General features: G+C 34.4%; 1 pseudogene; it reads right to left on the reverse strand.

Annotated features, from left to right (window-relative positions):
* Positions 1 to 6,048: 6,048 nt before the first annotated feature.
* LOC145292453 (5S ribosomal RNA) lies at positions 6,049 to 6,165 on the reverse strand (annotated as a pseudogene).
* Positions 6,166 to 15,376: the final 9,211 nt, after the last annotated feature.

Here is a 15,376-nt window from a genome sequence, read left to right on the forward strand (position 1 = left end):
TGCCTTGTTTGGGGGTGAAAATTGAATAATAAAAAAAAAATTGTAATGAATTAAGTTAATACTCTTGAGGTTATAATAATAACACACACACACACAACCACACACACACATACATGCACGCACATATATAAAACATTTGAAATTACAACTATATATTGAATATAATATAATATAGAGATAATGACTCTTAATAATATAAATGCATTAATTAAAATATCATATTGAAATTAATTTTGCGACTAGACAATGTAGTATGTAAAATAAAGCTACTAGAACTACGTTTGTATTATAAGGAATATTCGGATAACTGATCACGTCCTGAGTGATGTTCTTACAACGTTTCTGTTTATGTAGCGCCTTATAAACTTTACCCGTATCTTGTCGTACTCAACAATCTTTACTTCATTTCTAACGTAAATGTTTATTTAATTCACAGGGTAGCACGTTACTATTCAGTCAACAATGAGTGGGTAGAAATCTTAAGAGATTCGCAATTATATTCATAGTATCTATCACACCGGGGATTCGGTGTATAGAAAATTCAATTTTAAATGACACTCTCATAAAGATTTCTGTAGTTCAACAGAATAAATAATAAGAAGGTTGCTATTAGGACCTGTGACAACAGCATATTCTTTTCATTCTTTTGACTCTCAAGTATATATCCGACAAAGTTAGCAACACTTAATCAACCGAGGACAACATCCGTCTATATATAAACATATAAGATATTAACGAATATATACTCAAGAGTCAAAACAATGAAAAGAATACGCTGTTGTCACAGCCCTAGTTATTACATCCGCTGAAACATTGTGAGAATTACATATGAGAACTGTAGTCGGAATTGTCGAAAGAAATAATATTAGCAACTCATCCCTGAAAACTCCATAAAACTTTATCGGCCTTACTTAAATGGTTTGATAGTTTTAAATCTGTACTTGATTTTTAAAATTATTTTAGCTTTTGTAAAGATGAATTGTCTAACGTATAACTTGTAGGAAGTTTCATTTAATGTATTGATTAAGCATTAAGCGATGAATTATTTAATTATGTAACTAAATTGCGCATTGTTTTGACATATTCCATTAAAACAACAAATAAAGTATATATACATATATATATATATATTTATAGAGAGAGAGAGAGAGAGGGGGATAGATAGATAGAGAGGTATAGAGAGAGATAGAGAGAAAGAGAGAGATCAGATTATCTGTTCGTGAAAGTTTATATGCATTTGTTTGGAGCGTAACCAAAAAAAAAAATCGCAAGTTTTATGAAATATTTGGCACTGAACGCCATGATGTAGACGTTGAGTGCGAAGATCGACGCACATAACTCTAAATTGATAGACAACTAGATTATTAATTTCGTTATTTGGTGACAATAACTGCACGATGATATTAAATATTACACGAATGAAAGAAAATGATTGGAATTAGTTTGCGTATTTTTTTCTCTTTTAGTGTATAATCATAATCTGAATGCGTGAACTATAATATGAGACGCTTCATTATTTTTTAACTCAACGTTGCATAACACTGTGTAACACAAGTACGAATATTTTATGATGTGTTCTAGAGGATGGCCCTTTCATGTTCGATAATAGCCAATAATAAATTATCCCTTTCTTTTTTATAGTCTGAAGTGAAAAACATCAACAAATCTTTTTTCTAATCTGCGCATACACCATTTCTTATACAGTGTTCCACGAAAACACTATTACAATTCTTTAAGGAATAACCTTCTTTCATTTATTCCGCTCAAAACGCGTCTCCCAAATAGTATTTCAACACTGACAGTAGATAATGTTTGTACTCTGTAGCCACAAGTTATTCCATCATCAAATACACCGTTATATATACTTCCTGATCTACATTAATGACCTCCCTAAACACATCATTCGTTGACATCTATGCTGATGACACGACCATCTACAGCAACACATCAAAGGCTGTAAATGACAAAGTTCTCTTTGATTCTCTCTCCTCTGATTCCATTCAGTCTTTTATGGTTGATTAAACGCAATGAAACCACCGGTTCCCCCTTGAAATATGTATATATGGTTTTGAAATAAATATTTGTATATATATATATGTATATATATATATATATATATATATATGTGTGTGTGTGTGTGTGTGTATACACATAAGAATTGATAAAAAAAGATTACATATCTAAAAAATACAATTGAATCTCATTGATAAGAGAATAGTAAAGAGGTAAATGAAATGTAACCAACCAACTGGAATTCCATGTGAAAACATGTTCCTAACAGAATCGATATTGTCTAAATAGTTTGTAATCAGCTTCTATCGAAGGAGAAAGTTTCATGTGAATATCAACTTCGCACTCCATCTCTAGTCGCTGTTATATCTGTGTCAAGAGAGATAAGGAAATACGTTTTTTGCAGTTCTTTCAGGGTCGTATCGACGTCCTCTTACGTACAATGCTTGGTATTCCGGATTAGTCATCAAAATTTACCTCACAATTAACGCTGAATTATTAGTATGATACAAACGGAATAAACAGATTGCCATTGAAACGTATAGAATCAATATGATCGACACGAGTTTTATATGTGAAAACTGTGTTATATTTTACGGCATATCATTTCTTTTTCGTGTTATTTAATGCCGAAATAGGTAATTTTAGGGAACAAATCTGTTTATGTTTACAGTTCTTTATATTTTCAAATATTTGTTCATTACGTTTTTCTTGGTTGTTTTACTTTTTCGAGTTCAATTACTTTAGCAAATGTATTTACGGTTTAAGCTGTATATATCTTACACCATTTATTCAATCTTGTTTGGTTTGCATTTGGTGTTTTTTTACGTCTTATCAACTATTACGACAATCTATCAATTTAGTAAAATGTTTTCTGCTTCTTTATGTTTCCCCATATTTGTTCATAGTGTTGTGCTTTTTTTTTGTCATATCAACCATTTTAGGGTTCAATTATTTTAGCAAAATCCTTAATGGTTTAAGTGTTTTATATCTTAAAAATATCCGTTCATGATCTTTAGTTTGAGAAGTAATATGATTGCTGATTTTACATAGCTATTTCTGAACGCTATTACAGCCAAGTAATCGCGAAACATTTTTTTAAAAAATTCACATTAAAATACGTATTAAAGAAAAATCTTGCGTATAGCAAAGACATTTTAACATCGACTTTACGCTTTGCCAAAATTGTAGCCATCTTCTCGCAGTCAACTTGCCACTACCGACATTCAAGCACATACCCGAATCATTAAATCAAAGAAGGTCTGAGACACAAACAGGAAGGTACATCAGTGCAGCCTCCAGGGTGACCTGGACGATTTCCAAGATATGATATCGTTGCTGTCACGTCTCACAGCGGGGCTGCTAAACAAGCCTCTCTACGGGTATTAAAGACACTGTTCAAGATTCTCTTTTTTTGTCAGTTGAATACTTGGCACCACTCTTGCCAATATAGAACGTCTCTCCCATCTTCCACCCCTATTCCTTGAATCACGTCTTTCATACCGCCCTACACTTCCATTTAGCGCCACCCAACCAACCGTCTTGTCTCTTATTTCTTGTTTCCATCTCCTATCGCTGGACATTTTTCCGCATCATTTCTTGGCTGAACTATCACATTATCTCCCCATTCTAACTCTCACACTGCCCCATTTGCTCCCGCCCTTTTTTCTTGTTTCCGCTTTATCTCTCTCACAAATACCCCGGCCAACTCACTTTGTTAAATTCTGAATACGTAATTAGTATAAAAGAATGACGATTTCCGGTTTTATCATCGCTAAGTAACAGAATAAACAATAAGATTGTGATGAGCGACTCGAGTTTTCCGGTGTTTTTTCAGTTACCAGTAGATAATCTAGATTTCTATTCTTCTTCAGATTTTGTGTTTTCAAACAAAGTCCAATCGTGTTTTCGTATAATATTTTAGCTTAAAAAACACCCATAATTTTCCTGATTTCTCAACTTGTTTACCGATACACTTCTCACTGCTGCTTTTTTTCGTTTAAAAATCTATGTCTACCAATGATATATTAAAATTATGTTCTTATTAAATGTTTGTTCATTTGGCATTTCGTAAATTATTTCCGTAAAATCTATGGTCACGCAGTTTTTCCTGAATAAAACGCTTGATAAATTTTGGCCTACTGCTCATTTCGTAAATTATTGTAGTCTCAATAGTGGGTTCCGTTATCATCTCGTTCTTATTGCATTTTAAAATCTATGTTTAATTATGTGTTCGTAAATTATACTATTTATAATGTTTGCCCGACTTGTTATTTCGTAAATTATTATAGTATCAGTACTTAGTTCCCTTGTGATCTTGTACTGATATTATATAAAAATCCCCGTTAATATTCTGTTAGTAAATTATATCCTTTATAAATTTACGTCTACTTGTCATTTCCTAAATAGTTTTAGTATCAGTACTGGGTACCCTTATGTTCTCGGACATTGTATTTAAAACTCTGTTTAACCAGGTTTTTCGTAAATTATGCCCCTATAAATTTTGATCCACTTGTTATTTCGTAAAGTATCGTACTTTGACATAATCGCACTAAATCTGAGTTAATTGCGCTAACTAGCTATAGGTGCTTTTTGGCTACGTGCATATAAAGAGCACTATCTTTTAGTTGCCGCAATTACCACCAGATTGGGCGCAGTTACCCGAAAGTACGGTATTTTAGTCTCAAAACTGAATTCTCTGATGCCTTAGTTCTATATTTAATTTTGAAATCTATGTTTAGCTCATTTTTTCGTAAATTTTATTCATTACAAATTTTGGCAAATTTCCCATTTCGTAAAATATTTTAGTTTAAAGCTTAATTTACTTATGTTTCTATGTTATATTTTTATTTTAAAATCTATATTTAAGCATGTTTTCATGAATTATACCCTTTTTAAATTAATGTTTACTTGCCATTTCGTAAATTATCGTAGTCTTAAAACTGGATTCGCTAATGTTGCCGTGCTGTATCGTATTTTAAAATCTATGTTAAACATGTTTTCGTAAATTACGATGTTTACAACTGTTGTGCCACCTGTAATTTAGTAAATTAATTTAGTATGAAAATTGAATACCCTTATGTCGTCGGACTACATTGTATTTTAAAATCTGTGTTTAATTATATTTTTGTGAATTATGTTTTTTAGAAAGTTTGCCATGTTTGTCATTTCGTAAATTATGTTAGTATGAAAACTAATTTTTTTTATGTAATCGTACCGTATTGCATTTTAAAATTAATTTATAACTATGATTTCGTAAATTATACTTTTTCTGACTTCTAACAAACTTGACATTTCGTTAATCATCAAAGATCTAAAACAACAATCCATTGTGTACTCGCACTGTTTTGTATTTTAAAATCAATGTTTAACCATGTTTTCGTAAATTTGCTCTTAAAATTAATGCTCACTTCCGATGTAAATACGGAATTCCCTTATGGTTTCGTATATCTATTTATATAAAACTAGCCAGGGTTCTCGGCGTTGCCCGGGTGCTTGGAGGTGTGTGTTCACACACAAAAAAGTGGTAGTAGGCAGGTTCGAACCCGTGACGTGAAAGCGGAAAAGAAAGTGAAAGAAAATTTGACGTCTTACCCCTATTCTATGACGCGACCGGAAGTTCGCAACGTTAATATTAGGCAAAGCCAATCCAATCGATAAGATGACTTGCAAAAATAACCCGCAAAAAATTGCCCCCCCTCCATTGTAGAAAACTGCCGAGTTGACGGTGAAAGAATTAATGCTTTTGGCCGATTTTTCGATATTTGTCGTCCGGGACGGCGACCGTCAACGTGATTTCAATCGCGTGAAAATCTGTCGCCTTTGTCGAAATTTTTAGGCCTACATACATACATACATAAAAAAGGCTTCCTTCAGCCTTGACAGACTATGGATATCCATTGTAACGTGCGAGCTTGAAATTTTTGTGACAAGACTTGCGCAATCTTATACTACGCCTCTCCTGATTCAACATTGTTTAATACCAGTGACAAGTGAAGGTTCAACACGACTGGAAACAATGCCGAGATAAGCGGAAAACACATACAGCGCCTAGAATTCCCAAATGGTCACCCATCTGGTACTAGCCAGGCTCAACGTTGCTTAACTTCGGTGATCTGGCGAGAACCGGTGTGTCAACGTGATTGTGCCGTATACCTATACATACATGCATACATACATGCATACATGATGATGATTGCAACGTCTTGCCAGACGAGTGCCACTCCCTCGGACACTTAAAGTCCATGAGCCCAAACGGCTGGGGAAGTATCTATACAAAGATGATGTTACAGAGTCTTAGCTTTGTACGAGAGCTAAATCTCTCTCTCTCTCTCGGTTCCAAATCTTGAGATCCAGCAACAAGCAAAAGCCCGATAGTCAGCAACAAATTAAACTGTAGACCAGCTTAATGAAGGTACTGCTCTCCAGCTTTATGGTTTTTTAAATAAGAGATTTGCTTCTCCTAGAAAGGTTGCCTTCACCATGGCTTACGGGGGCCCTCTCCACCCCAACACATATATACATACACACAAATATACACGGTGCTATTTGGCCGTTGACACCGAAAAAGGGTTCATCCGCCCTTTGAAAGGTCTTGTTTTTAATCCTTCAGGGAGACTAGCCATCCTCTTCACCAAACAAGTCTGGTGGGGGAAGCAGTTTAGTCGCCGGTGACCCGACCATGAGGCAGGTAGTACAGGGTTACAGGGTACCAGTAGCATATGACATGACCTGACACACACATACATACATATATACGTGCATACATACATACATACATACATACATACATGCATACATACATTTAAGCAGACAGGTGGGATTTATATTATAGATTAATAACAATTAAGCATGGGATTCCGATTATCAATCTTCAGTCCACTAATATTATCGTACAACATTTGATGGTTTTACGTCTATTAACTACTGATAATAGAAGGCAGTTTGTTTTCAAATGTATATTCATTTGTCTTTTATGATATATTCTCTCTGCGATAATTATTGGGGTTTATTATAGGCCTCAGTTGTCTCAGTAATTACTTTAGATTTACAGTTGCTTATACATCTAGTCAATCATGTTTTCGGTATGGCATTTAAAATATCCATTTGTTGAAGTTTTGTTAAATATGTTTTTGGCTTTTTTTTTAATTTTATATACGGCAATTTTTAAAATCAAAGGCCATTTGTATTTTGCATAAAAATCTCATTTGAAAGAGAAAGCATTCTTTTTGTTATGGGATTATTCGACTTTAAGATAGGGGATCACTTGTTGTGAATCAGAGGCTACAATTGCTGTATCCGGACGCAATAAAGAACGCTAGAGAAAACGTGACATTAGAATAGACAAAGCAATCAACATCCCTGATACAGAATTATCCCACCAGTGTCTAACATGCGGGAAATACTTTAGAGCTCGAATCGATCTAACAAGCCATCTTCGAACCCACAGAACAGTTGCATGATCCTAGTATCCTTCGCAAGCGATGGACAGACATCAATATCAGCCTGTTATTATATAGTTCAAATTCACTAGTGCTTTTTACACGATTTGATTTTTAAACTTGCCATCTGACTATTTTCTCAGAATTTTCATTCATATACCTGCTGCAATGTAGTCGTTACATGTCAAAACTCGATACTCACACGTTGTATGCAGAGAATCGCAAGGAAACAAAGACACGGAGACAATTGTAATCACTTTTCTAGTTGAAACAACAGTCATTAATTTACAGGTACTTCCAAAATAACGTTTGCCTCTAGTTCGAAGTCTTTTCGTACTCCAATGCGCTTAACTAGACTCTACCGTTCGAACAGTGGTACTTTGTCTTGGTCCGGTCTTGTTTAGGACATGCCTTTCTTTTTCGCTTTCGGGTCACGTGTACAGCACATCCACTTCTCTCCTTCTGAGGCCACGGTTTTTTATAATATTTTTCTGTCCTTTTTACTTGTTGTGATGTCATCTCGTATAGGGCTTGATCATGTCGATACGTTGGCTGTCGTACAATTGCTGTTGCAACCATTTAATGCTACATTAAAAAAAAAACTGCACAGACATAGCAGTATTCGTTATCTCTACAAAGCCACCATTCACTCATGCATAGAATATTGTTGCCATATTTTGGCATCTGTATTTATCACTAGCCCCTCTCTTTCTTAGTCAGAGTCAAAAAGATTTTCCAATCTAGTAGGTCCTACACTTTCGACAAGTTCCAACTCCCATCGCATCGCCAGAATGTTGCATCCTTGTGCCTGCTTTACAAGTATCGAATAGTATATGCTCCGACAAACCCGCAGCACTCGTTCTCTCTCGACGTAAATACAAGCGAATAACCCAACAAGCAGCAAAATATCCCCCTTTCACTAAAGACGTCCTTCGATATCGGAATGTCAAATATTTTCGATTTTCATTGAATGCGTTTCATACTAATCGTACAGCTGATATACTGGACTGTTCATTTGTTGCATTCTCTACTTGTTTCCTGTTTACCTGCATGCAAAAATATAAAGAGGATACGGGCAGATATCCCGCTGCACACGTCCCTACGCAGTGTCCATGTAAGAATGGTTCCTAATAGTTGGATATCTGCCTTGTTTGACACGAAGATGAATAATAAAAACATTCTTACTTGACATCAGCAAAACGACGCTTATCTCTAAGAATGCTAAACGTAATACTATTATTATCTCAAACATAACTTCTCTCGTTCTGTCATTTATTTGCTCATGAAACTTAAATTTCAATATCTGATAATTCTTGACGTTTCTGAACTTTTGAGATGGGGATTAGTTATTCGTATTATTAGGATTCATCGGACTACTGTTCTCATCTTGTATGTGATTTTCAATTAATTGCAAAAAGCAAAAAGTGATATTATCCTGAATGTTGAAGGTTCATTCTTCAGTGTGGGCGGCTGAAAAATACAATTGCGAATAACTTAGAACCTCTCTCCGGTCATGGCTGACAGAACAAGGGCACGCTACCCCTGTGAAGTAAATGCAGGGTGCCGATCGAAATTCAGTTCAAAGTCCTGAGTTCGACAGAAACATTACCGAGTTCAACAAGACACACCTCTGAAAAAGGTTGGAGGTTATATCGACCGAAATGTTATGAAAATCACAATCAAGATGAAAAAAGTAGTCCGATGAATCCAAATAATATTGATTATTCTTTGCTTCGTGTTTCATTTTTATCAAATACTAACAGGGAAACCGGATCTTGCCCGAGATTGAATATGATTATTGTGATCGGAATCTATGAGATGGCTTATTTTTTAAATAAATAGATTTATTTATTGTCTAGTCGGGGACATGCCGAGGTGCACCAAAAGAAGATTCAAATACCCCACCTCCGCAGTGGATTAGTCTACGATGTATTTTAATCTAGATTCCACTGTAGAGAATCAACTGTTCAGTTTATAAAATTATTTTTATATAATAGCTTGACTTGAAGTTTAAAATTCAAAGGTCGAGTATCATGATTTAATTGTGCCCTAAGGAAAAACATTAATTCCAAACGCGCCCTGTTTTATCAAAGACTCTACTGCTTATTTGAGACGGCCTTTCTTCTACAGCGGAAATAAAGCTTCATAAATGAACTTGAAATGTTTACATTGATCAAAATCGAACTGCTCCTCTTTAATCAGACTTTTTCGATACTTATCGGAGGCATTCCGATACAAATCTTATCTAAGAACACTTTCAGAGAGAAAAAAGTACATTTGTGTGAAATTTCAGGGATAAAGGATACCTTTCTCTATCTTTCCCACACGCACATACGAACACACCAGAAATTATTATTATGTTAAACATGTAGTTATAGTCAGTATTATTTCGATTCTTTTAACTCTCGGTTGCGACTGTCTATTTGGTTGAATAACTAAACATTATAGAATGATAAGAAAGACTTTATAAACATAGAAGACTATATTCATTAGCCATAAATTATCATATCTTGTTTGTGATTCGCGTCTTGTCTGCGAAGCAGAAACCGGAAGCAAAAAAAGAAAAAGAAAACGATCAACCAATCATGAAAACAATGTGTATTTTGTTCTTCATTACTCGGACAAGGTTGGTTGGTTTCTTGGTTTTGTTTTATGGCATATCAACCCTTTTCAGGTTATTCAATGCCGAACCCGGTGATTTTGAGGAGAAGTTTTTAATAGAACATATTTGTTGTCTTTTTTTAAATAAGTTTCTATTTAATCCATAGTTGGGACCCTAACAAGTACTATCACTCCAGGTCAGAGTGGACCTGGGAGCAATAGTAATTAAAGGGCGGCTACACACTCCGCAAAGCCCCAAATGCTGGGGCCTCACCATCGGATATAGTTTAAGGTCATATCCAGGACCCTCAGACAAGGACAACATTCTAATACATTAAATAATAAATATTCAACAAATTTCAGCTTTTCTAATAATATATTTAATATACAAATTCTATGCACAAATCTTAGTTTCAGTAAATATTGGTTTTAATCTACGCAAGTGGACACAAATAATGAAAAACTTTTTGTTCGCGATATTTATTTTACGCGGCCAAGGGCGGGGATTCTTCTTGTATATAATAAATAATGGCACTACGTTTCAAGTGTCCATAGAATAATGCACTTTCACAATATGTGCATAGACATCATTGTCAGACAATGTTTATTTGCGACTAACTTATTTTCAACCCAAAGCTGACAGAAGAGTTTAAAATCCGTGTTTAATAAAAACCGGATATTGCTATTCAATAATCTTCGGAGCTGAACCACGGAGGCTGACCTTTGACGACAAACTAATAGACTTTCGTCACTAAACGGTGACATCTTTTCGTTGTGGTCACCTCCAGCGTCTGACAGTTCAAATTTACGGACAGACGGTTCATTCTAATCGAACTCGAACGCCACCTTCTTAATGTAAACGTTAACGTTCGTAAGCAACGTTGTCAAAAAATCTCTTATTTTCCTCATCTTTACAATAACTGATGGCCATTCATTTGTTGAGGAAATTATTTTTTATTTCTATCACCAGTTACAGGGTGGAACGATAAAGTTGTCGTCCTAGCAAAGACGATATGATTCAATTTCCATTTGATGAAAATCATTGCAAACCATCTACTAGTTGGCTAGTTGTGTACAAATCCCAAGAGCCATAGAAGCCTTTTATCATGTCTGAAAGTGATATAATTTTACGAGGGCAAGATCGGAGATGCGCCGCTCTAAAACTTATGTTCGCTACCGATCCAAGTTATGACAACAGGAACATTGGCAGCACCCTAAACATGCAAATTTGAACGGTTCAACGCTTTAGGGCAGAGTGCAACGAAGTTTCCGGCCATGGTTATGGTCTTTGATATGGTTTCAAGTTGTAGCCACATTATGCCACCTCACATCTTCGAAGTCAGCTTGACAGTCGACACCAAAGTGTACTTGGATGTTCTGAAGAGTGTTGAGATCGTCTGGTGCAATCCGGTGACCGTTGGCAAATCCTGGGTCAGACAGGAGGAGTCAGCATTAGCCCATAAGTTCAAAGAGACCCAGGCTTGGCTTCAGAATAAGTGCTACGACTTTGTACCGTTCTCTCACTCTTTCCCCAACCTTAACCCTCTGGAATACTTCGTTTCGGAATACGTCAAGAACATCACACATATGACTTTCGAACAACACCCAATCCAGCCTGTTAGCCGCCATACGTTGTGTATTCGCCGGGCTCCCTGCCGGCGCTTGTATAAAAGCATGCTCCCAGTTCCAGACCCGTATTATGGCAGTGATTGAGGCTGAAGGCGGCTACATTGAATAAATGTAAGCTGTAATATATAATAAAGTTGCATGTATTGAATCATTTATAGTCCCATCCTGTATTACACTTACTTACTGTAACAGATCACGGAGGCGCGTAAGGAAATGCATTTAAAATGCGAAATGACATTTGAGAGAACGTTTGAGACCACGTTCGGTATGAAGTTTCATCCGGGGAAAGTACTTAAGAAAAACGGAGATGAGTTATTACTTGTCTTCTGTTCCTTGCGATGTACTCTGTCTACAACGTGTTGGATCTACGTGAGTAAACGTGTACATTACTTTAAATTGTTAAGTGCTTGGTGGTCTACTGCACAGGTTTTCATTCTGTATTTTTCTCACACATTTCTTATAGGGCATTTGTTTTACTGTTTTTCTCTACTCCCCTTCTCTTTCTATCTCGACCTCTCGCACACACGCACACACACACACGTATATATATATATATATATATATAGGAAAACCCTGGGATAAGATGCCCCTGGCATTCAGTTTTTCTAGGTTACGATGTGGAATACAATGTTTTTTTGGCCCCTGGTGACGGTATTTGTGTTGCTTTACGGCGGTGTTTATAATGTTATTTGATTATATACATGTGTATTATATATTGTACTGTATTTTGTTAGTCATTTTTAATATGCACTTTATAAAATTTTGCTTAGCCCCCGCCATACGGAGATTTAATCTTATAATCCCAACCCTAGAACGGATGATTGCCGTATCCTGGTATTCTACTATATATATATATATATATATATATATATATATATATATATATATATGTATATATATACAAATATATATATAAATATATAGACTTTCAGTATATATATATATATATATATATATATATATATATATATATATATATATATATATATGTCTGTTACTTTAGGAACTGGTTTCATAGCGGTGAGTACTTTGTGCTGAAATGAAAAAAAAATAGGTCACATATTTCTCATTCGTAGATCGGGATATTAAAATCACTTGATCATTTTCGACCTACTTAGATGGCATTTAGGCTTTATAAATGTTAATTTCAACTAAAACCCTCGCCTGGGTTCAAGCAGGTTTGTTTCTTTGCTAATGGAGTCAGACATTGTTTCGTGACCGGATTCCACCATACACAGACATTTTTGCTATGGTTTTACGTCTCTTTATTACATCACCACGAGAATAATTCCCTGCAGACTAAAACATGGCCGTCTTCAAATATAAAGTAAACAACTTCTAGTATAAATCATTCTATAAATACTAAACTTGGTTAATTTTTTTGATCAATTTTAGTAATTTTTTTTTTATCTCGTGACAGACAAATAGAATTTTATTTCGTGATAGATAAATAGAATAGCACAAATACAGATAATACTCGTCTTTACTTAATTAACGCCGATTCAGTGTTTGTACGTAATAACACCGTAAGCAATATGTACACACATCTATCTATCTATCTATCTATCTATCTATCTTCTATTTTTGCCATCTACCTACGTCCCTATCGGTACCATTTTTTTCTACCTGTAATTAAGAGATGTTATCGGTTCGTATGTTTGTCTTTCAGTCAAGCCTTTTTTAAAAACTAATATATAAAATCCTCTTAGAAATGGAGAATGTATATATTAATTGGATAGTGGAAGGTTTTATTTATTTTATGTGTCACACTTACATCCGAGTGACTGTCGTTTAATTCTTATGGACTTCCATTATAACTTTGTTTCAAAGATCATAAATTTTAGTCTCGCTTTCGATTATAGCTGATGACACTCAAGTCATCTATTTTTTTTATAAATAATTTTGTCAAGAATCCTTCATAAACTTTTGTTGCAGTTTCGATTAAAGCCAAAAGGAATCAAGTTATATATATATATATATATATATATATATATATATATATATTAGCAAAAGTACCCGTCGTTGACTGGGTTCAAAAACAGCCTACAGAAAATGGACTCTGGTTAATGAAAGTATGACATGTTATGAAAAGGAAGGGTTGTGATGAATTAGCTTCGAATTTGGGGGTATCAAAACCAAAGGAAAATATGATGAAAGTAAAAATAAAATTAAAAAAAACCTTAATTGATTATACCATACCTGTTCACACTGACACATTTATCACAATATTCTGTGGATCTATGATAAAAAAAAAACCTTCTAAAACTTTGTGACATATTTCCATTCTATGGTGGTAAGGAGCTAACGAACACGCCATTCTTTTATTATACCATATTTCTTCAAAATGAAACATAATTATCAAAGTATACTTACGCAGATAGACATGAAAATTCTTTATTAAAGTTTGTGCCTTTTTCCATTCTATCGAGGCCAGGCAGGAACGCAGACTCCGCAATTTTATTATACCATCCCCATTTAAGTGAGAACATACTTATCAAAGTATTATTATGTACATCTATATCGAAAACACTTGTAAACGTTTTTTTTATTTTTAATTTTTTTATTTCCTTACTTTGTGGACCAGGCGCAAACGCAGACCCTACGATTTTAATGAATCATCATTATGCCAGATGAAACATACCGATTCCTGTGTCTCGATACATCTTCTATCATTATATGTGGTTAGCTTTCTATAATAGTCAACAAAATAGGAGCCTATTCGTGACCAGACACACACACACAGATTTTCAGCTTTATATTATATATATATATATATATATATGCATATACTTGTATATATACATACACACACACATATATAAATATATATATATGTATATATATATATATATATATATATATATATATATATATATATATACACACTCAACGCACCAACGAATACGTCTTCCCCGTATACATTTCGGACAATCAAGAAGGAGCAACCACGCTTTTTTGTTATATGGGACTACTGCCTTCTTCCCAGACCAATATTCTGCCTACTTGGATTTTTAACCCCGGAGGACATTGTACTCCTTCCGATAAGGGACTGCCCAGGTTGTATCAAATTCCCCTTTTCCTATAATTATTTCCATATAATTATCATTCACCACTCAAAAAACTATTTTCAATAGTGTCTATTCACAGCTGAACATTTTACTAACCGCATTTCATTTCCTCTGATGATATGAGCCTTTATTGAAATCCATGGATTAAGGAAATCAACAAAACCCTTTCTATATATTCGTTTTGTCAAAAAATAAATTCTTAATTCGAATATATGTGTCTGTCTGTTGTTTTCGGAATTTAAATATAACCACTAAACTTATATACATACATATATATATATATACACATATATATATATATATATCATTAGTTTTGGTTTCGATCTCGATTAGAGCTTTTACACCCAAGTAATATGCACATATTTTATTATTTTAACAATTGCAACTTTTTAATATATAAAAGTCGATCAAACATTAACTCTATAATAATATATATGGCATCTGTAAGAATTACAATATTATATTTAAGCATGTTTTATCATTGGGATACGCCGGGTGTCCCTGGTAGCTTAGATAAATACATTTGCAGTTTTAACAAAAGAGCTACAATAATATCAGAGCACCTCCATTTATGATGAACATCTACAGAATGCCAACATCTTGCATATGCATGAGTCCCCGTTGGAA

Source organism: Euprymna scolopes, chromosome 13 (assembly GCF_053919585.1).
Source record: "Euprymna scolopes isolate OS-2025 chromosome 13, ASM5391958v1, whole genome shotgun sequence".
In the NCBI taxonomy this organism is placed as follows: Eukaryota; Metazoa; Mollusca; class Cephalopoda; order Sepiida; family Sepiolidae; genus Euprymna; species Euprymna scolopes.